This window comes from Puma concolor, chromosome E2, assembly GCF_028749965.1.
Source record: "Puma concolor isolate L17-30 chromosome E2, mPumCon1.1.hap2, whole genome shotgun sequence".
NCBI classification, from domain to species: Eukaryota; Metazoa; Chordata; class Mammalia; order Carnivora; family Felidae; genus Puma; species Puma concolor.
In genome coordinates, this window is record NC_141681.1 from 31684114 (window position 1) to 31708282 (window position 24169).

Sequence of the window (24169 nt, forward strand, 5' to 3'; positions counted from 1 at the left end):
ATAATGCTATGGTCATGGGAAGGAGAAATCCCTAAGGGCCACAATGACAAAAGATGACCTTATTCACAGGGTGGAATCTGACCTGAGTATTCAGACTGGTAAAATTCAGGGGCAGAATGTAGGGGAGCAAAGCCCAAACAAGTAAACAGAAACACAGTGTCAGAAGACAGTTATAAAACTGGAATGTGGCAACTTATATTCACAAAGTAAATTAGTGTAAAAAAGCTAAATCTTCTATCATGCAAGAAATCTGAATATGGTTAAGACATGTTAATCATCTCAACACCAAGACAGCTACAAAACATTTAAAAGGTTACAGTAAAATCGGTCTATCTCCTCAGTGTTCATAAATCTCTTCTGATTCCAATTTTTGGCTTTCAAAGTTTTTCAAACACTTATGACAGCAAGCTTTCATTATTAGTTTCATAATTCATTTTCAGTCTAACCAAATGCCTTAAGTTTCCATATTCTTACCAATGGTCTTTATTTCCCCAGCGTATATATTATTTCAGTCATATTTATTTTTCCTTCATACTTTGGACTTCTCTAGGATTTCGTTTTTGTCTTCTCTGTCAAAGTATTTGGTTGACTTTTACTTCTACTACATTTGTATCAGTGACAAACACATCTAACCCTTCATAATATCTAAAATGTTCATATGTACCAAAATTTTTATTTTACTATTGAAACTTCAATACATTTCACTTCTGTCATTCTTCTTCAGTTCCTGACTCTTAATTTTATACATTAAGCCCCTCCTTGACTTCTACCTTGTTTCCATAGGTAAAGTGCCAACGTCTAGTTCAATGTCTTATAGAAGGCATTCGGTTACATCAGAAAATGGGTTTGGAGTTAAAAGTTTCTAAAGATACTTCCAAGTTGAAAATTCTATGATTTTATTAATCTTATATCATGGGATTTTTTTTTGTTTGTTTTTTCAACGTTTATTTATTTTTTGGGGGGACAGAGAGAGACAGAGCATGAACGCGGGAGGGGCAGAGAGAGAGGGAGACACAGAATCGGAAGCAGGCTCCAGGCTCCGAGCCATCAGCCCAGAGCCCGACGCGGGGCTCGAACTCACGGACCGCGAGATCGTGACCTGGCCGAAGTCGGACGCTTAACCGACTGCGCCACCCAGGCGCCCCGGGATTTTTTTTTTTTTTTTTAACAACACTGCTTTCTTATCTTTATTCATGCCTCCCACATGACCTTATTCTTTTAAAAATGTTCTTTTCAGGTAAGGCCAACTATACCACTATTTGTTTCAAAACCTCTGCCTTTCCATACACTTCAACCCAGGCGTAAGTTTTATATTTCAGAGGACATATCTCTTGGGACATTCAGAATCACAGAACTGTAAAACTCAAGAAAACTTAGGTTCACAGAAGTTACGAAACTTGAGTACAGCTACACAGCTAGTAAAGTGACAAAACCTGATTCTCTCCAATCAGAACTCCTTCTAAATCAAGAAGGCTTAACAATTTATTTTCCTAATGCTATTTCTTATGTCCTTAGGATATTTTCTCCTAGTTATTCAATCACAAGGTTTTTGTTTTTTAATTCTACAACAACCACTCTCCTAAAACCGTCCAGAATGACAAAGATACCTGAATCTAATCTGGGAGGCAATTTTTTTAAATTTTTCTCCCAAAGCACTTCATGTCTGTATTATATGATCTGTGGTTTACAGGAAACGCACTAAGGGCTGAGACCTGCTAATACCTTGTACTACACTGTAACTACTTAATGTGAAGTGTCTAAGCAATACAAGCAAAGGCGAAGTCCTGGAAGATACAAAATGCATGTTTAACTTGCTTAGAGCAAGAGATGTTTTTCAGTTAACAAATATTTATCCAGTATGTATCCTACGGAAGACTCTGTACTACTAGCAAAAAGTCCCACTTAATTTCAAGTTGTGTAAATCTAACAGAAATGAAGAAACGCTATGTTCATCCTTTTGCACTGAAACCCCCTCCTCCCAAAGACCAAAACACACACACTCGTGCCCACCCACACACTGCTCCCTCTGCAATGTGGAGTCCCCCACCCACCCCAGGTAAGTTCACCTTCTGTACATTAAAGTGTTTGTGGACCTAGCCATTCTTTTGAAAAGTACCTGTGCAATTAAGCACAGTTTAGGTAGATTAATATTACACAAGAGAAGCCCTTATTCCCCCCTTTGAAGATGGTAGTTGGTCAAGTAGAACTGGAGTTTGAAATCAGAGAAAGGGAAAAGGTGAAAAGTAGCATGCAAAACTGAGAAACTAAAATGTGATAGTGATTTTATTAATGAAAATAAACTTTATTTAAGACGGGATGATTCTGAGGTAGTTCTGAGCATTTCACACAATGGGTAAAAGTCACAGTAGTGTCAACCCCAGACTCCCAGGAAAAGTTAACTATGGAACACTGTTAATACCACAATTTAAGAAATTTTTGGTCTACTTTGTTCTGAAAAGTTTTATTTTTCTGAAAAGAAAAAAAAAAAAAAAAAAAGGCAAAACAGAACTAAAAAAGGAACAAACAGAAACCACTCTGAGCTGGCGACTGCGACGACAGGCCAGTAAGACACCCAGGCTTTCCGGGTCGTGCTTGGCTTCGGGATGGATGTCCGCGAAGACAGCCCTGGAACCACCCATCACGTCCCACACCCAGAGCCCAAGAGAGCGGCGGCGGGCTCCGGGCCCCGCCGCAGACGTGGAGCGGCCCTCGAGGCTGCCGCTCGGGGCGAGGGATCCCAGCGGGGTGGGGGTGGGGGCAGTGCGGCCGGAACCCGGCCGGCAGGGCCCGGGAAAGCGCCGGGGGCGTCCCGGGCTCGGGGGCACCCAGCTCGCGCGGGACGCCCTGTCATGAGTCACGGGGGCGGGCGGGCGGGGGAAGAGGCTGCAGGATGGAGGGAAGCCCGACCCTCGGGAGGGGAAGCGGGCGGGCCGGGAGGCCCCGACCTCGCGCGGGGCGGGGACGCCGGGCCCTGCCCACCCTGCCCTCACCTCCGCCCGACGCAACAGGCGCGGCGGCCGGGTCCCGACCCCGGGGTCTGCGGGCAGCGGGGAGGGGTTGGGGGGGGGGCGGGGGCAGCAGCCCGCAGCCATGACAGGCGCGGGGCGGGCCGCGGGCGGGCTGGGCCGCACGTGCGGGCAGCGCCCCCTCCCCGGCCTCCCCGCGCGCCCCGCCGTCCCCGGGCGCGGGCCCCTCACCTCCAGCGGCGGCGGAGCGGCCCGGCCTGCCCCGACCACCCCCCCCACCCCCGCCCCGACCACCACCACCACCACCTCCCTACCCCCGGCCGAGCGGCGGCGGCGGCGGCGGCGGCACGTACTCACCGCCGCTCGCTGGCTCTCGGGCTTCGCCATGACTGAGGCGCCCCCGCCGCCCCCCGCCTCGACCGAGACTGACACGCGCGGCTGGCCGGGCGGGGGCGGCCTCAGGCGACCACCCGGCTGACAGAGCCCGCCCCCGCCTCTCCCCACCAGTTGAACAGCGACCGCTGCCCCGCGGTGCCCCCCGGGCTGCCTCCCCACGCCTGGGGCGGCGGGTGGCAACGGCGGGCGGCGGCGGCACTTACCGGCGGCGCGGCCAGGCCCCCCTGTCAGCGCGGGGCCGGGAGGGAGAGGAGGGAGGAGTGAAGGGGCACCGCCTCCCCCGCGCCGCCACGCACCCGCCTGATTGGCCCAGTTCACTCCCCCAGCGCGACCCCACCAGCCCCTGCGAGCGGCACTCCGGCAGCACCGGCGCGCCATTTGCATATTTGTGCCCGCGCCGCTGATTGGCCGGGGCTCGGAGGGGCGGCCGTGACCGCGGCCGCTCCCGCCGTCGCTCCCGCCGCGTCGGGCGACCCGGGAGGGAGGATCCCTCTCGCCGCGCCGCTTCCCCCCGCGGCCCGGCCCGACCCGGGGCGCAGGACGGCGGGAGGCGGGGTCGCCGCCCCGCTCCAACATGGCCTCGCCGCGCCGCCGACCCAATCGCCGGTGCGGTTACTCCCGGAGCCCCGGGCGGCCTCGGGGCGGGGAAGTGTTGGCGCCGGGCGCCCTCTGGCCGGAGCGCGGGGCAGTGCAGTGGCCCGGGCTCCCCTCGCCGCCCCGCCGCGGCCGCCACGTCAGGCCGCGCCCTCGCCACGGCCTCTCCCCTCCCCGCGGCCCCGCCGCCACGTCAGGCCCGGCGGGCACGCCCCGGCCGCGAGCTGACCAGTGGCGGGGTCGGCGCCGAGGTCACTCACGCGCTGGGCATCTCTCCGCCAGCCCGGGGCCAGCCCGGGGCCAGCCGGGAACCGACAGGGTTTCCTGAGCCTCCCTTTTCAAACGGCGTGGGTTCGGACCCGCGTCCTTCTCCTGCTCGGCCACCGCCGTGACACACGCCCGTGCTGTAAAATCGGGAGCAGGGAGAGGGGCGCCGCGATGATGCAGCGATTCTGCCCAGGTGCTAAGCACCTGCCACGGAGAGAAGAGACCCAGCCCCAAGTCCTGATGCAGAGAGCGAGCGAGCGAGCGAGCGCGCACCTCAAGTGGTGGAGAGCTGGGGCTGACACCTAGTCTTCCCGATGTTCAGGCCCACGTTCTGATTTGCACCGCGATGAAGGGAAAGAAAGAACAGACAGACAGGGGGGAAAAAAGGAAGAAAGGAAGGAGGGAGACAGGGACATCGGTCTAGGAGTAGGTGGCCTACTAGAAAACCACCGGCCGAAGGAGTTGTGGGGACACCTTGGGTTCCCTCTCGCTCTGTCACTAATTAACTGTGTGACCTACATTAAATCATAACATGTCCCAGAGCCTCGGTTTTCCCTTCTGTAAAATGAAGAGGCTGGGCCAAATTTTCCAAAAGCCTTCCAGCTCTAACTAAAATCCTAACGGGTCTCTTTCAGGCTCTGTGCTGGCTCCCATGCCTAATTAAAGCTTTAAAATCCACATTAGAACGGGTGGTAGACAAAATAATGGGATGTTAGAACTTCAGTCTGTCTACCTTATGTTTGTTCGAAACTGTTTACCGGTTCAAATCCAGTGTGGGCGATATTCAGCATTCACCTTCCAGTTGACAGAAATCTCTTGAGCTGCAGACTCCACAAAAGAAGCATAGAGCAATGTCACTGTGCTTGTTTATGCCTGACCGGAACGGAATGGCTGCGGTATACAGAGTGCTAGTTGCCAGGTAATTTCATTCTTCATATTCCCCATGCAGGCCCTCCAGAGTGGATCAACACAAGTCTATTTAGCTCAGATATTGAAGGGGCTCGGAGGAAACCCTGCTGAGGGAGAAGTTACAATTACAGCTTTGATTCCCCTCAAGGATACTTAATAACAACCACATACTAGGCTGAGAATGCACAGAAACAGTTCAACCCCAAGCTTCCTACACTACTTATTTGAATACTCCTTTAGTTTGCAAATTCAACCTGTTGAATAGAATTTAAGGCCAGTAACATTTATCTGCGATCAAACAAGAGAATAAGATATCCCATATCTTGCCTAAAACTTTAGCTCCTTTTTACAGAACGTTTCTCCCCAAGAAAACTCAGGTTTTCTTGAATCTTTGAAAAAGTGCTTACACTCAGTGATTAAAAAGCATCATTATCATTATCAACATCAATGTATTCTACTATGATCAGTGGATGCCTTCAACAGTATGTAGAGGGGTGTCTTGATGTTGGCTCAGGTCATGATCTCACGGTTTGTGGGTCTGAGCCCCGCGTTAGGCCCTGGGCTGATGGCTCGGAGCCTGGAGCCTGTTTCCGATTCTGTGTCTCCCTCTCTCTCTGCCCCTCCCCCGTTCATGCTCTGTCTCTCTGTGTCCCAAAAATAAATAAAAAACGTTGAAAAAAAATTAAAAAAAATAAATAAATAAAATAAATTAAAAAAAAAAGATGCAGAGCTATTTGTCCTAATGAAAAATGGCCTCTAGAAAGCTGTTACTTTAAACTTACATCTGTCTTTTTGTATGTCTTATTCCTCACTACCAGACTGACATTTCTCTATTTTTCTAGCTGACAACCTTCTTTCCTTTTTTTTTTTATTCTTCCATTTACTATGAACTTAGACACTGATAAACTTTCATTAGTTTAGACTCTTGGGTTTTGAGTAAAGATCTTTTGTGGGATTCTCTTAAGCGCATGAGTTTTTGCGACATTTATTTTGACTTTTCAATGAGTGGTTTTTCACTTATTTAAAAAAAAATTTTAATGTTTATTTTTGACAGAGACAGAGAGTGCATGTGCAAGCGGGGGAGGGGCAGAGAGAGAGGGAGACACAGAATCCGGAGCAGGCTCCAGGCTCTGAGCTGCTAGCACAGAGCCCAATGTGGGGCTCGAACTCAAGGACCAAGAGATCATGACCTGAGCTGAAGTCGGATGCTTAACCAACTGAACCACCCAGGCGCCCGTTTTCACTTCTTTCTTTTTTTTATTTTTTCTTTTTTCCCTTTTCTTAATGTTTATTTTTTAGAGAGAGAGAGGGAGAGACAGAGTGCAAACGGGGGAGGGGCAGAGAGAGAAGGAGACACAGAATCTGAAGCAGGCTCCAGGCCCTGAGTTGTCAGTACAGATCCCCACACGGGGCTCAAACCCACAAACTGTGAGATCATGACCTGAGCCAAGATGAAGAGTCGGACACTCACCCAACTAAGCCACCCAGATGCCCCTGTTTTCATTTATTTCTTAAATCTTAGTGGTATTCTTGGTAACTGAGGTTTCTGAATATACAGACTCTGAAAAAGCCATTGCAAAGGAAGGCTCTAAAGCCCAGATTTAAAAGGCTAGATCAGTAAATAGTACCCTCTGCAATTTAATTAATTAATTTTTAAAAGTTTTATTTATTTAAGTAATCTCTACACCCCACGTGGTGCTCAAACTCATGACCCTGAGATCAAGAGTCGCATGCTCTTCTGACTGAGCCAGCCAGGTGCTCCTACCCTCTGCAATTTAAATGACCAAAAATCAGTATCATCAACAACACTGAAATCTAACGACACTGGCCTACCATTTCCATCAGGCAATGCAATGTCCAGAGGCAGGTGGTGACAATGCTCTCCAGGTCCCTCTATCCCACTCTAGAGTATAAATGGCTCCAGTCTTGGCCAATGATTTTCAAACCAAAAAGGTCCGTCCCCCTATTTGCAGACACAATGACTCAAGTCACCAGAAAGCCTGTGCTATGACAAAGACCAGTTCTTCACACTCTGAAGGAAACATTCTACAAGTGCATCCAATAGGTACCATATACTTAAGTTTAATTAGTCATAGGCAGTGTTAAGGGTTTACATTCCCTGTTTCATTTTACCTTCACAGCCAGTGTATGAGGAAAGGACTCTTTTTCCCCCTGTACAAATGAATAGGGTCCAAAGTCTTGCCCTGGTTACGCAATCATTGAGTGGCAGAGATAGGATTCAAACTTAGAGCTGTCTGGTCCTAAAGCCTGTAACTCTTAACCATTACATTGTATCCCTCCTCTCTGTCTAGTTTCCAATTCCATGTTTAGCAAGCAACCTCTTGGCAACTAATCTGGCATCTTAGAAGGGGGAATTTCCCTACTGGCATTTTGGGTCAGGGCGCCAAACAGGAAATATCACAAAATGTAGCCATCAGATGACATTTTCTTGCAAGTTTGAGGAATATGAACTGCTCTGTCACCTGTTCACTTTTGGGGGAAACTGATGTACTCAAGATCCCAAAACTCACCCCATAACTGTTAGAATGGCTATTATCAAAAAGACAAGAAATAAGTGTTGAGAGGATATGGAGAAAAGGGAACCCTTGTGTACTGTCGATGGAAATGTAAATTGGTGCAGCCGCTATAGCAAACAGTATGGAGGTTCCTCAAAAATTAAAAATAGAACTACCAAATGATCCAGCAACTCTTCTGGGTTTTTATCTGAAGAAAACAAAACACTAATTTGAAAAGATACATGCCCCCCCCCCCGCACCCCCCACCTTGTTCACTGCAGCATTATTTACAATAGCCAAGACATGGCAACAACCTATTTTTTAAAAGTCTGTTTATTTATTTAAGTACTCTTTACACTCAAAATGGGTCTCGAACTCATGACACCAAGATCGAGAGCCACAGGCTCTCGACAGGTGCCCTACCCTAAGTGTCTATCCATGGAGAAACAGATAAAGGCAATGTGGTATGTATCTACAATGGAATATTATTCAACCATAAAAAGAAATGAAATCTTGCCCTTGTAACAACAGTGATGTGCCTTGAACGTATTAGACTAAGTGAAGTCAGTCAGACCAAGAAAGACAAATACCACATGATCTCATTTATGTATGAAATATTAAAAAAAAACAAAAACAAACAAAAAAAAAAAACACCAACCTCACAGATACAGAAAACAGATTAGTGGTTGTCCAAGGAGAGGGTAGTGGGTGGGAAAAATGGGTGAAAGGGGTCAAAAGATACAAACCTCCAGTTACAAAATAAGCCATGGGGATGTAATGTACAGCATCGTGACTATAGTTAATGATACTGTATTGCATATTTGAAAGTTGCTGAGAGAATCTTAGAAGTTTGCATCCCAAGGGGGAAAAATTTGTAATTACATATGGTGATGGATGTTAACTAGACTTATTGTGGGGATCATTCCCCAGTATATACAAATATCAAATCATTATGTTGTAGACTTGAAACCAGCCCATGTCAGCTATACCTCGAGAATTTTTTTAAAGGCCTACAACTGCAAAACTAAGGATTAGACCCTATCTCAGTGAGACCTGCAAAAGGGATGCCCACAGAATAGTCAAAAGATCCTTGGTGAAAAAAAATGAAGACTGAAATAAATATAACACTGCATGTTAACTACACTAGATTGAAAATTAAAAAAAAAAAAAAAAAAAAAAGATTCCTTTAGGGCACCTGGCTGGCTTAGTCAGTAGAGCATGCGACTCTTGATCTCAGAGTTGTGAGTTCAAGCCCCATATCTAGGACAGAGTTACTTAAATAATAATAATAATAATAATAATAATAATAATAATAATAATAGGGGTGCCTGGGTGGCTCAGTCGGTTAAGTGTCTGACTTCAGCTCAGGTCATGATCTCACAGTTTGTAAGTTCAAGTCCTTGCATCGGGCTCTGTGCTGACAGCTGGAAGCCTGGAGCCTGCTTCAGATTCTGTGTCTCCCTCTCTCTCTGCCCCTCTCCTGTTCATGCTCTCTCTCTCTCTCTCAAAAATAAATAAACATCAAAAAAATTTTTTAAATAATAATAATTTAATTTAAAAAATTCCTTCAAAACAAGAAAGTTGAAGGACTCACACTTCTTGATTTCAAAACTTACTACAATGCTACAGTAATCCAGACAGGGTTGTACTGCCAGGCACAAGGACAGATCTATATAGATAATGGACTAGAATTGAGAGTCCAGAAATAAACTTTTACATTTATGGTCAATTTATTTTCAACAAGACGACTAAGACATATAAATTGAGAAAGACCACTGGATATACAAATGCTAGAGAATGACCTGGACCCCTACCTTATACCATACAGAAAAAATAAATCAAAAGGGATCACAGACTTAAATGTAAGAGGTAAAACTATAAAACACTAAGAAGAAAACATAGGAGTAAATCTTCAGGCAATGGTTTTGGGTTTAGCCAATAGTTTCTTATATAGTATATGACACCTTAACATAGCAACAAAAGGAAACAGAGATAAATTGGGCCTTGTTAAAATTAAAAAGTTTTGTACAAGCAACCATAGAAAAAATAAATTGGTAATCAAACTAGGAAAACTTTCCTGAGTCAAAGGACACCATTAAGAAAGTGCAAAGACACCCGCTCACTCACAGGATGAGAGAAAATATTTGCAAATCATACATCTGATAGGGGTCAAGTGTCCAGAACATATGAAGACTACTTACAACTCAACAATAAAAAAATACATAGCCCAGATGAAAAACAAAGTAGTTTTGAATACTTTGAACAGACATTTCTCCAAGAAAGATAAACAAACAGCCAATATGCACACGAAAAGATGCACAGCATCATTAGTTATTACGGAAGTGCAACTCAAAAATCACAATGAGATATTAGTTGACATCCATTAAATGGCTCTAAGAAGAAAGACAGGCAACAAGTGTTGATGAGAATGTGGAGAAACTGGAACCTTCACACATCGCTAGTGGAAATGTAAAATGGTGCAGTCATTTTGGAAAACAGTTTTTAAAAACGTTAAACAGTTATTAAATGACCCAGCAACCCCCCCGCCAAATGAAATCAGATGTTCACGCAAAAACTTGCACACAAATGTTCACAGCAGCATTATTCATCATAGCCCCCAAGTGAAAACAAACCATATGTCCATCAACTGATGGATAAACAAAAATGGTTTATCCACACACTGGAATATTTTTCAGCCATAAAAAGGATTAAGTACTGATACATGCTACAAGATGATTGAACCCTGAAAACACGCAGAGTGATAAAAGCTGAATACGAAAGATCATATATTGTACAATTCCATTTATGTAAAATGTCCACAATGAGCAAATCCATAGTGACAGAAAGGAGATTAGTGGTTGCCCAGAGCTGAGTTGGGGGAAAGGGGATGAAGAGTGGAGAGTGGCTGCTAACAGTAGTTTTGGGAGGTAGGGAAAATGCTCTAAAATTAGTTTCCGGCGATGGCTGCACAAGTCTATGGAAGTGTGAACTTTATGCTAAGTGAATACTATCTCAATAAAGCTGTTTAAGAAAGTGATGTCTAGCCAGCAACTTCCAACTTTGTATTTTATATGCATGAAATCCAACATATATATCCAACAGATACATTTTAATTATATTTATCAAATTATTGGCGGCAAATAATTTTTTTTTAATTTTATTTTTAAAATTTATTTATTTTTGAGAAAGAGAGAGAGTGCAAGCAGGGGAGGGGCAGAGAGAGAAGGAGGGAGAGACTCCCAAGCAGGCTGCACACTGTTGGTACAGAGCTGACAGGGGCTTCAATCCCACAAACCGTGAGATCATGACCTGAGCTGAGATCAAGAGTCAGACGCTTAATCGATTGAGCCACCCAGGTGCCCCAGCAAATAATTTTTTTAAATCCGAAGACTGAGGGGCGCCTGGGTGTCTCGGTCGGTTAAGTGTCCGACTTCGGCTCAGATCATGATCTCACGGTTCATGGACGCGAGCCCCGAGTCGGGCTCTGTGCTGACAGCTGGGAACCTGGAGCCTGCTTCCGATTCTGTGTCTCCCTCTCTCTCTCCTCCTCCCCCACTCACGCTCTGTCTTTTTCAAAAATAAACATGAAAAAAAAATTTTTTTAATCTGAAGACTGCTGTTCTCATATTGGGCTTGTCAGTTTTGTGACTTTGCTATAATTTACTTAATTTACATGCATTTAAATAGCTACACCAGGACTGGGTGCAGTGTCAATTATGGAAGAGATTACTATCTCCATATAAATATAAATTATTATTAATAAATACCTCATATAATAAATATGGAAAAATATGTGTATAAAATATCTTCCCACTCATCTTTATTGACATTCACTTACAGGTTGAGGCACTAAGAAAATGTCCTTTCACAGACCAGTGATAAGTACTTATAAATGTTAAGGTATGCTTTTTTTTAACCTTTTACACATTTTATGAAGCTTCATGATTTAAACGTTTTATGCCCCATTATAGTATAGAATATAACATAATCTCCATCTTTCTGCAATAACGAATACTAGCTTGAAGAGCTCAGACACTTTTCCAGTCTAGGAAAAGAATCTGAAAGGAACTTTAGTTGGTTCAGCAGTGAGTGAAAACTAACTTCACATTGTCCTCTGGGAGTTGTGAAATCCCCTTAACTCAGTAAAGAATAGAGGTTCTTTTTAGGACAGGAGTGAAGGACATCACTAGAGAGCTCTTTAACCTTCTTTTTCAGGCTCTTGTTCAAGCAAACAGAAAAGAAGGCGAGGTAAGCTTTCAGCTGTAGCTTAAAGTACCTCAAAGATCATTTGAAAGCGTGTTCAGCACTGTTTTCAAATCTAGAAGCTGCTGATGATAACAATATCCAAAGGATGTGTTCAGCCAGGCAGCCGTTCTTTAGACTCTTACTCTTAGGCCTAGTTAATCAGGGACAGATCTCAGGGCTGCTACGTTTTATCCAGTTTATCTCCTGCTTTTAGCCAGGAATATACTTGAAAGCATGATCCTGCTTGGCAGTTCAAATCTTCCTGCTGTTCTGCTTTTACCAACAGTTGCTCGTCCTAATGGTGAAAGGTCTTCAGGAAAAAAGAGGTTTTGCTGTTTTCCTTGATAAGACATCACTGCTCATCCTTGAGCATCTCATTTGCTCTCTTGGTGCATCTGCTGTCTTTGGGTAACATAAGCTCTCCTGGAGAAGTTACTTCTAATCAACTTTGGAGGGATCAAATGCATGTAGTGCGGCTGCTACTTACTTGAAAAATGAATCCATTCAACAAATATTTGAAGAGTATCCATGAAGTGCTAGGTGCCGGGAATACAATGAACAAGGCAGACATGGTCCTTTGGCCTCATGGCCAATTATTTTGCCATGTAAATACCCACTAATTAATTATTTTTACTAACTCTGGTAACACTTAACCTTCACTTCCAGGTGCCATAATTGTGGTGCTTCAAACACCATGTATGATCTATACCACATAACATAAGAATTGATGGAAACCATAGACATGTATATTTCTAACCAACTGGCTTGTTTTATAGGCATTATGGGCATTTTATTTCAAGAAGAAACCCATCCTGATGCAATTTAAATCCATCTTGTCTTGTTTAAGCCTCAAAAAAAGAGAAAACTGTCCCAGGTTTCCTCTTGACTTGTTTTTCCTCATTAGTAGTAGCCATGACTATAATTCAGTCACCCTCTTTCCATGATCCCATCGGCTAAGTTTCACACTCCTACTTACGGCATGGGAAGAGCTTATAAAACCCCTATATTATTGTTAGAAATAAAAGAAATCCTTTAACAATTGCCACAGCCTTTTTTTTTTTTCCTTTCAATAATTGGGTAAGTTTTTCCTTGCCTCATAAGAATTTAAGAAGGGCTATCTTTCTCATTAAAATCATCTTTTAAAGCACTCCTATTTTACCCGGGCATCATTATGACCTCTTATGCAAAAGCATTTGGAAATTATTGGAATTCTTGGATGTTCTGGTTGAGGATATATATTAATTGCAGTTGTTTTCTTTGCATTGAACCCCATGGTTTGTTTTATAGAGTATGAGTAACAACATGCCAACCAGAAAAATTAATTCCAGGTTACGTGATTGAAAAAAACCATTTAAATTTAATAGGAGAGGGACCTCAAAGTTTGGCTAAAAATAAGTGTCGGGGCACCTGGGCTGGCTCAGTCGGAGGAGCATGCAACTCTTGATCTCAGGGTTGTGTGTTTGAGCCCCATGATGGGTGTAGAGATTCCAAAAAAAAAAAAGAAAAAGAAAAAGAAAAACAACCTTTAAAAATAAATCAGTGTAGCTTTTTTTCTTTGGTTGCCATGAGATGTTAAGCAGTTGGTGAGCCTCCACAATTTAAGCAGAAGTCTTGTGTGAAAACAAGGAAGGGAGCTGGGTCTGTGTTTCTCAAAAACAAGAGATTCACAGAAATATTTAGGGTCTCCTACAGGCATAGAGCCGATGGCTCTGACCTTATACATATCTGACAAACATTCCCCCGTCCAGAAAGTTTGGTTGGGGGGAGGCCTCAAAAGCAGCGTGTCAGAGAATTGAATGAGTTCTCAAATGAGGCCAGTTCTGCCCCACTGATAGGCTGCATTCAAAGTGATGGTGAGCAACAAGATAAAAGACTAAAGAATGAGGCCAAATCGTCTGGATATCAAATGTATAATTGCATTTTTTTTTCCTTTTCATAGCTTATCTCGGTGCCACGTAGGACTGCCGAATTTTTTTCTCATCGTCAGCAATTTTTGGCTAATACCGCGGAGACTTCTTTGTCCAGCACCCAGTACCCTGGCTCCGGCAGGATACTTCCCTTTGTGCTTCCTTGGCAGAGTGTGTCCTATTTGGCAAGAGCATACTGAGTGATCTGTGTGAACTGCAAGAAATGTCAGGCTGGCACTTGCTCACTGTCTGCCACTCCTCTTTTGAGATAAAGGAAAGTGACTGCAGGCTTTTCTGCTCCTCAAACACACCACCCTCCTTGTCTCGGGACTTTTTCACCCTCTAGTCCCTCTGCCTTATCGTTGGCTCCAGGTACCCCTGCTCCTTCAGGTCCTGCAAAAATAGCTTCTCAGGGAGGCTTTCCTTGACCCCTAATCTCTCGGTTTGTTTCCTTCTTGACACTCCTCGCAGTCCTGTCGGTGTGTTTATTATTTGTCTCCGCCCACTAGAAAGAAAGCATCTGTTGACACAGGCTGTCTTGTTCCTGGAAGTATTCCCAGCACCTAGAACAGAGGTGCTCAATAAATGTGTGCTTTACACTGAAGGAACTGTTCACCCAACATACCTGTAACGTCCTGGCAGGACAAGCTGCTGTCACTTGGGATTATCCCACCTGGTTTTCAACAAGACACTGGAAGCCGCCATCAGAGATTCTCACACCTCAGTGCATATGTAGAATCACCTGGGAAGCTTAAAAATTACCTTTGCTTAGACCCTGCCCTGACCGAGGGGCGATGAGTCTCAGGCATTAGTATGTTTGAAAAGCTCTCTGTATAATTCACTCGTGTAGCCAAGGTCGCAAAGCATGGCTCTCAGTGACAGGAAACGGAATGATTACCTGACTACCAAGTTCTCATCCTCGTGAGCCCTTCCTGTGTCCCCTCTGTCTAGGGCGACCCAAAGCGTTCTTCAGACTACTCCTGCGCCTTCTAAATACCTGCCTCATTATCACAGAGGGGCAGAATTGGGCACAAACCATTTGAAGAATTAACCTCTAAGGAAAGAGAAAAGGCATCCAGGTAACCTAGGTTCATCTGTTAGTATGGGCTCTGGAAAGCTCCAAGCAAAGGGAGCGAGTTCCAGCGTTCTTCTCTTTTCCTTCGTAAAGGAAAGCCATACATACACAAACCTCTTCACTTAGCTGTAGAAGTCAGAGGCAGCCAATCAATCAATGAATCATTCAAGCATCTGAGCTGCAAAGCAAACAAAAAACAACGCTCCCAGAAGTGGGCAGTATCCAAATTCCATTCTCGTCTCGGCAGGAAACAGAGGCCAGGTAGGAGTGGGCCCAGAAACACTTGCCCTTATTTGGGGGACAGCTGGGTGGCTTAGTTGGTTGAACGTCTGACTCTTGATTTCACTCAGGTCAGGACCTCACAATTTGTGGGATAGAACCCCCACATCAGCACAGAGCCTGTTTGGGATTCTCTCTCTCTCTCTCTCTCTCTCTCTCTCTCTGCCCCTGCCCTGCTCATGGCCTCTCTCTCTCTCTCAAAATAAATAAACATCAAAAAATTTTTTAAAGAAAAAAAAAAAAGAAACACTTGCCCATATTTTTTATCATGGCAAACTCTAAACTTTCAGGCCTTATTTATAATTGGGACCTCTACTTTTTTTTTTAATGGAAAAACAATGGTTATTTGTGTTTTTCTCAAGCCATGTGATTAATAAACTCGCTTTTTTTTTCTTTATTTTTCAAAATCACCATCAGAGATGTTAACAAAAATTAGGCTGACCCTGAAAGTCCACTGGTTTCCCCTCCAGTCAGAAAAGCCAACGACTCTAATAAAACGGAGAGGACACAGGATTTATGGTGGAAATATCGGAGTTACCGTGCAGGCGCTTCCACTTGCCAACTGAATGAATGATCAGAAACTTTTCTTGCCTGTGCAAAGAGAATCATAACACTTCTGCTGCCTGTTCACATTGTTGTTGTTGTTGTTTTTTACAATGTTCACAAACATTCTCTGAAAATGTTACAGTGTTACCGTCTTGGAGGTGAGCTTTTAAGAAAAAAAAAATTCTGTGGTTACAGCAATTAGAAACACTGATCTAGGATATACTATGTGCCCAGCAAAGTGCTTAACAACAACAAAAACACAACTGTCCACAGTCAATGCTTGCCTTGTGCCACACGCTTGGCTTACACCCGCCACTAGGGTAACTGAATCCATTGGACCAGAACTTGAGGCAGATCAACAAACAGGGAAAGCAATTTCCTTTGCAGGAGAAACTCAGCTCAGCCAAGTGCAGAAATAACACCGAAAATCCACTTATTCATCCCCAAAAGTCTATTTCCACCCCCAGACCTAAAGTTTTCTCATTTCCCAATGACGATGTCCAGACCATGGAAGAGACTATTCAAATTGAGAGACCCTTCTATCTATTGTTGCCCTCAATTCAAGATTAGGGCAACAAACTTGAATAGCTGTGAGTTCAACAAGCTTCCATTCAAGGTTTGTAGGTAGATGACGGGTTCCGGAAAGTTGAAAATTGACAGCAGTTTTGCAGTTGACTGTAGGGCAGCTTAAGACAGCAGAACTCCTGCCTCCTAACTTCTCAAAGCTAGAAACAACCTTAGAGAGATTGTCTGGTTGAGAATATGCTGGGACAGGTATGGGCTGAAAACCTATGTGATCCGGGTAAGCCTTTAACCTCACCCAGCCTTAGTTTCCTTATTTGTCAGTACAACAGACACAAAAATACCTCCTCTGCAGGGTTAATAATCTGAAGCTTAGAGGTGATATACATAAAGTCAGCACATATGAGACTATCAATAAATTATAGCTAATTTTTAAAAGTCAGTTGAATGATTTTCTAGGGCGACTGGGTGGCTCAGTTGGTTAAGCATCCAATTTCAGCTCAGGTCATGATCTCACGGTTCCGTGGGTTGGAGCCCCACATTAGGCTCTGTGCTGACAGCTCAGACCGTGGAGCCTGCTTCAGGTTCTGTGTCTCCCTCTATCTCTGCCCCTCCCCTGCTCGCGCTCTGTCTCTTTCTCTCAAAAATAAAATAAACATTAAAAAAAATTTTTTTTTAATTAAAAAATAGGTGCACCTGGGTGGCTCAGTTGGTTAAGCATCTGACTTGGCTCAGGTCATGATCTCACGGTTCGCGAGTTCAAGCCCCATGTCGGGCTCTGTGCTAACAGCTCAGAGCCTGCTTCAAGATTCTGTGCCTGCCCTTGAAAAGGCGGGCCTACACCGGCCGACTCCATCTTGTTCTGTGTCCTTCACCTTGACCACGCCTCCTCCCCTTGAGTAACCTCCCGCTCACCTGCCTAACAGGACTCCAACTCTTCCCCAGCCAATCGGCTGAGGCCACAGCCATTACCTCACCAACTGCCCCTAGGCCCCAATAAAACCTTTGTCCTTTGGAAACTCGCTCCCCCCCCCCCCCCCCCCCCCCCCCCCCCCCCCGTATCTCACCGCTGAGTCGCTGCAGGTAGGGGATTGAGCTCGAGCTAGCTCGAATAAAGGTTCTTTTGCTTTTACATCGGACTCGACTCGGCTCCCTGGTGGTCTTTGGGGATCAGGAATTCTGGGTATAACACCCTCTCTCTCTCTCTCTCTCTGGCCTTCCCCTGCTCACAGTTTGTCTGTGTGTCTCTCTCTCTCTCAAAAACAAATAAACATTAAAAAATTTTTTTTAATTAAAAAATAAAAGTCAGGGGCGCCTGGGTGGCGCAGTCGGTTGAGCGTCCGACTTCAGCCAGGTCACGATCTCGCGGTCCGGGAGTTCCAGCCCCGCGTCAGGCTCTGGGCTGATGGCTCAGAGCCTGGAGCCTGTTTCCGATTCTGTGTCTCCCTCTCTCTCTGCCCCTCCCCCGTTCATGCTCTGTCTCTCTCTGTCCCAAAAATAAATAAAAAACGTTGAAAAAAAAAAAATTAAAAAAAAAAAATAAAAGTCAGTTGAGTGCTTTTCAAACTTATGAAAGGTCGGTAGAATTAATCAAATCCTGTAAGCCAGGAAAAGTTTTTTAGTAGCAAATATGATCAAGACAGTATCACAAAAAGGACACATGTATTCACCAAAACACAGAAAGAAAATCCCCCCCAAACAAGCTATGAGACTGGGTAATGTGTCAGAATCCCTCCGATATTTGTCGGCTGCTTGTTGATTTGATCGACGCCTGAGGTTGGAGCGGGAGCAATCGTAACCAGACAGACAGTGGACAGGACAGCAGCAAATGGAGGAAAAGACCTAGTGTTCGTTCATTCAGATCAGCTGCAGACCTCTACTAATAACTCTCATACCAGGCCTGATAAGCTCATTTGGTGATTTTGAAGCTTTTTTGAAAGTGGGAAAACTGTCTCTTCAAGAAATTTAATTTTTTTTTTTTTTTTGGCAGAATTTCAAGATGTAAAACACAGAAAAGCAGAAGCCCCAGAGAAAACAGAACAAAGGCTGAGCTGTCTTACTGCAAGCCCCGGGATACTCCACCCTTCCCCACCCCTCAAAGGCATCTCTGAAGTCTTCCTAGGCTGGGAGGGGCCCGTTTTGAAAACCCTTAAATCCAGCTTCTCATTCTGCCGCTGAAGAAATTAAACCTGGAGGGGCTGGGACCTGCCTAGGGCTGCACAGTGAGTTTGTGAGAGAACCAATACTAGGACCTGGGCCTGTGGCTTGTCTGTCAGCTCAGCATTTTCTCCCCCTCTACCAACACTACTCAGATGTTACAAGTCTTCCCCAAATAATGCAGTGGTTAAATAGATGAGGCGGAACCTTGATAAAGCCGTCAACTTGGCAGAGGTTGACTCCCTAAAACAATTTACCTTCTCGCCCTTGTCAGGTTGGTCAGATGTCCCTCCTTTGCCCACCTTTCCTATCATGTTCCACGATGTACCAAAGTTATCTGTTTACATCAGAGATCATAAATTGGCCTGCACAGTGTATCCAACTACCTTGAATTGGTTGTCAACATTTAAAACTCAGAAGGTCTTGTCTAAAACTTTGGATTTCCACCTTCTGTCGAGAATGAGAAGTTCTAGCAACATTGAGCCCTCCAACTATTGGTAACAACCCCACGAGCTCAGCAGAGGGAGGCATGCCTTCTCCCACTTGTCCTAGTCCCCCGCTGGTCCACACCTACTTGTGGCCACCGGTGTCTGCTCTGTATAGGCATCTGAGTTTGTAACCCAGGGTCTAAAGCTTATGTCTACAGAAGCATTTTTGAGAATTGACCTTTTAGGAACCACGGTGAACCTAGAATGCAGATACAGGGGGCCATCTAATTTCAAAAGATGAGGTGGATGTCATCATAAGTAATGCTGCTTTCCTGCACCGATTAAAGAGGAAACTTTCACAGCTTTCCTGACTCATTTATTTCCTGAGGCCTGTTAAATTAACCAAGAGACTAATAGTGTTACAATTCCCTGCACTGCTTTCCTGTGTGTCCCGAGTTACATCTATCTATAGCACAACCCCAAACACTCCAAGCCCCTCAGGAGATGCAGTATTTTTTTTTTTTAATGTTTATTTTTGGGGGGGGAGGAGGGCAGAGAGCGAGAGACAGAGAGTGTGAACAGGGGAGGGACAGAGAGAGAGAGAGGGAGGGAGGGAGAGGGAGACATGGAATTTGAAGCAGGCTCCAGGCTCTAAGCTATCAGCACACAGCCAGATGTGGGGCTTGAACACATGAACCGTGAGATCATCACCTGAGCCAAACTGGCCTGTTCCTGCATCCCAGGGCACCTCACTCAGCACTATGGTGAGAAGGAGCTGGCTCAATCCTGCCCTCCAGCCTGCCAATCCACACTCTCCCAGCAGGCTCTTCCTTTCTATTTCCCCACATCTGTTACCTTCACACACACCTCCTCTTGTCCTACCATCTTACTCTCTTTCCTCCTTAGAATTTATAAAAGCATCGGATAAACAAATTCACAGGGAGCTTTCAATAGTTGATAACTGTGTATTTTTATTTTAGCATTTTAACATAAAAGTACGTATGACCAATAAAAGAATTCTAGGGATTGTGATTAGTAGGTGAAAAGAACATCTGGAGATGTAAAAGGCCTTACCCTCAAATCACTGCCAAAAGGTTTATTTACTTTACCCAAAGGGCCACCACTATCTCATTCCCCTCCTCCAGGACTTTGTTTAAATGGTACTTTGTCCATGAGGCTTTCCCTAACCACCTTAAATTAAAATTGTGACCCTCCAGGGGCGCCTGGGTGGGTCAGTCAGTTAAGCATCCGATTCTTGATTTCGGCTCAGGTCACAATCTCATGGTTTGTGAGATCGAGCATTGAGTGTGGAGCCTGCTTGGGATTCTGTCTCTCCCTCTCCCTCTGCCTCTCCTTAGCTCACACTCTCTCCCTCAAAAAAAAAAAAAAAAAAAAAAAAAAAAATTAAAATTAAATAAAATAAAAATTGTTACCTTCTTTCCTCTACGCCACACTCCCTAGTGCATTCATTCCCTGCTTTATTCTCCTCCATATCACATAGCACAATATGATAGGCTTACTATGTTTTACTTACTTTTTTCCTCTACCTTCACTAAAACATAAGCTCCATGGGATAAGGATTTCTGTCTGTCCCCTACATCTTCCGTGCTGTGGCCATGCCTGGTCCATAGCAGATGCTCACTGAAGGTCTGTTAAATAAGTGAATCTGTTGGGCCCAAGCCCCCAGGGTGACAATTACTTCAACAGTTAATGGACACGAAGTAGCATTTCTTAATGATGAGACTGACTACAGATTTAAAAGCTGGAAGGGATCTATCTCAAAAGTTGTGATGCTGCCTTTCCTTTATGTACATATATTTTGGAATGGACATATATATTTCTTTTCCTCAATATTTTTAAATGTGAAATACATTCTTAAAAAAAAAATCTAGAATAGATGTCGAGCGGCCCATCTGGGAAGCAGGACACTGAATGAGATGACCTTCCCCCCTTCCCCCACCAAAGTGCTACAGTATAGCCACACCATATGTAAGGTGTAGGGTGTGGGGTGGTGGTGGTGTGTGTATGTCGTAAAGCAGGTGCATCTTTAACTAGATTCTGAGCCTTTCTTCTTTTCCTCTGAGCTAACAATGATGGAGTTCAGTCCTTTATCTGAAACGTGTCCTAGTGAATACGTGCAATAAGATGTCATTTGAAAAGGAAGCAGAAGATGTTCCTGGCTACTTAACTCTGCAGCCCCGCCTTCTTGCTGTCCTTGGAGAAAGAGCCCCGCATTGTGTTTTTTGGTTGGTGTTTATACCGTTTTGCTATGCTTCTTGGGATTCCTCAAACAGCACATGTGGGAAACGTGGGTTTATTTCCCAAATGCAAACATTATGAAACCTGAACTTCTCGTTCAAGTGTTCTAACCCAGCACCAAGGTCAGAACGCAAATGGACTGATGGATCCCGGACCAGGTTCGATTGACAGTGGCAAAGTGTATGTGCTACCTGGACTGAACTAACAGGCTGATGTGCTGGCCAAAAGTGGGCTCAGGAGAACAGTGAGAAACAGGCCATTTCAGCACCAGAAAATAACCTATTGAGAAAAGTTTTTATCACCTTTGTGACCAGAGGTATCACCAGTGAAGATGTTTGGGTCCAGAGCATGTAAGATTGGGTTTCCAGTCCCCCAGATCAAAGGAGTGTAGCACAGAGATGAGGAAGTGATCTACCTTCTAAGCACCTGAACTGATGAAACTCCCCAGACATAATCTCATAGCATTTCAATTCTGGTCTTTACTCAAAGTTGCAAACTATTCTCAAGAATAACAAAGGTCATTCGGTGTACTACTGGGCAGCAATAACAAATGTTTGAAAACAACCTCAGTGGCCAGCTTGGAGGCCAGGCCTGGTTAACCAAATTAAGGGAACACCCACACAATGGAACACAATAAAATTATTTTTTTTTTAAATGAGAACACTGTTTCTGATCTGAATTAGAGTTATTTCAAATGAGAAATCCAAGGTGTAGAATGATAAAGTATGGGGTGGGTGGGGTGTGGAAAGGCAAAACAAGAATACATACATACAACTATATTTTCTTTAAATTAAAAAAAAATTTTTTTAAGTAGGCGCCACACCCTATGTGGGGCTTGAACTCACGACCCTGAGACCAAGAGTTGCATGCTCTATGGCCTGAGCCAGCCAGGCGCCCCACAACCATATTTCCTTGTGTACATATGACATCTCTTTGGACAGGTACATAAGAAACTGAAGCATTGGCTTCTTCTAGAAAAAGGCCCTGGGTAATGGGGAACAAGGTTTAGGGAAGATTCCTCACTGTATAATCCTTTGGAATTTTGAGTCAAACAAATGTAATTCCTTCTCAAAAGCGATAAAATCAGTATTTTAAAAGAAAATTTCATTAATGAGATTTTAAAAATTAAGCTCTGCTTAATCTAGGGGCTATAGAAAAGAGAGCTCATTGTAACATTCCTGTACCATTTCTGTAGGTTTGAAAGTTTTTCAAAATAAAATTACAAAAAAAAAAAACAACAAACCCAAAACAAACAAAACCAACCCCCCCAACACCCTCCCTCCCCTCCCCCGCACCCCCCTTCCCCCCCCCCCCCCCCCCCCGGGCCCCAGACAAAAACAAACAAACAAATAAATAAATAAATAAACCACCATGACCCTCTGCTCTGGGGTAATAAGTTGGGTGGCTCTGGGTAGAGGCTGTCAAGTAATGGGAAGTGCCAAAGATAATTTGCTTGCTTCAGAGGTATAGTTACATTGGCCTGAGAGTCAAGGGCAGAGTGGAAATCCTTTCTTTGCTGCCATCATGAAGTGGGCTTCCAACGTTGGCAATGCAGCCTCTGACTGTCATCAGAATCAAACACAACCTGGTGCACCCGGGCGCCTCACTCAATTAAGCGTCCAACTTTGGCTCAGGTCATGGTCTCGTGGTTCGTGAGTTCAAGCCCCACGTCGGGCTCTCTGCTATCCCTCTCCCTCTGACTCTCCCCAGCTTGAGTGTGCGTTCTCTCTCTCTCAAAAATAAATAAAAACATTTAGTAATTAAAAAAAGAAAGGACACAGCCTTTTTAACTGAAAATGGCCAACTCCCCCTTGTGTTGGTTAAATACATGGGGGAAAAAAAGAAAATGTCACAGTCAACCCATTACTTCCATGCTTTGGCAACAGATCAGGTAAAATGCCAAACTTGTACAAAAGGATTTACATGCAGTCAAAGGTTAGAGTTTGGAAAAACTCTCTTGACAGACCCCTGGGAAGAGGGGCAACCCCTTGAGGGCTCATATCTAACAAGGAAGGTATTTCCTCTGTGAGGGCTTAGCATGAGTTGATGTATAATGAAGTGCTTTATAATGGAGGAAAGCTTGAGTGAGAAGGAAGGACCATGGATTAAGAGTCAATATATTTGTGTTTCATTCCTGATCCTACCTCAACACTTATCATATGACCTTATAGTTTCCTTTATAAAACGGAATCGTGATCACTGCCTCACCTACCTTCCTGGGCAGTAGAGAGGACCAAAAGCAACCCCCCCCCAAAAAAAAATAAAGGATACAAAGTATTTTTAAAACTGCAAGGCACTAGAAACGAGTGTTAGGTTAATAAATATGAGACAAAATATCTTTTGATGATGATTATGAAGTTTCCACAGGGGCAAATGTGGTCTTTAGGGTCAGACATATCAGAATGTTCTAGTCCTAACCCTTCATCTGCTGTGTGACCTAGTGCAAGCCCCTGAACCTCTCTGGGCCTTAGTGTTTTCATGGCAAAATAGGGTGAATGCTACCTACTTAACAATGAAAATGAAGTGAGCAACCTGTACGAAATGCTGGGCATGTACCTACCTATGTCCTCTGGGTGATGAATCATGGTCTCAATCAAGGGACTCTTCATTCGTTGACTGACTTCATTCATCAAACTGTGTTTATCTCCTCAATTTTTCTCTAATCTAAAACCTTTCTAAAAAGTAAAGTCTATTAGTTATTTATTGAGCATACAGTAGAGTGATTGGGAATGGGGGACTATGGGGCCAGACTGCTTGGGTTTGAATCACAGCTCTGACACTTACTAGTCAGCTGACCTGGGGCAGCATACGCAACAGCTTGGCACTTCAGGTTTCTCATCTATAAGCACTATGAAAATTCTTGCCATTAATATAAAACAACAATTATTAGACACTGTACTCATGGGAATACAGTGGTGGACAAGGCAGTTTAAGTGAGGTGCTCTGAAATCACCTACCACAATCTTTAAAAAAAATTTTTTTTTTTGGGGCGCCTGGGTGGCGCAGTCGGTTAAGCGTCCGACTTCAGCCAGGTCACGATCCCGCGGTCCGTGAGTTCGAGCCCCGCGTCAGGCTCTGGGCTGATGGCTCAGAGCCTGGAGCC

At 44.5% G+C, this 24169-nt stretch overlaps 1 protein-coding gene and 1 long non-coding RNA gene across 4 annotated transcripts in view; one reads left to right on the top strand and one right to left on the bottom strand.

Annotated features, from left to right (window-relative positions):
* CHD9 (chromodomain helicase DNA binding protein 9) overlaps positions 1–24169 on the bottom strand; it is a 237841-nt gene that overhangs the window by 181055 nt on the left and 32617 nt on the right. The window contains exon 1 of one of the 3 annotated variants that reach the window (XM_086689428.1): positions 3566–3687. The exons of 1 other annotated variant lie outside the window; for it this stretch is intronic. The gene's annotated coding sequence lies outside the window, so the exon portion shown is untranslated. One more of the 3 variants, XM_086689432.1, reaches the window with a different exon arrangement.
* On the top strand, positions 17276–19168 carry LOC147573467 (uncharacterized). Its single transcript, XR_015244801.1, has 2 exons — positions 17276–17305; positions 18213–19168. It is a non-coding gene; the product is annotated as an uncharacterized LOC147573467 (long non-coding RNA).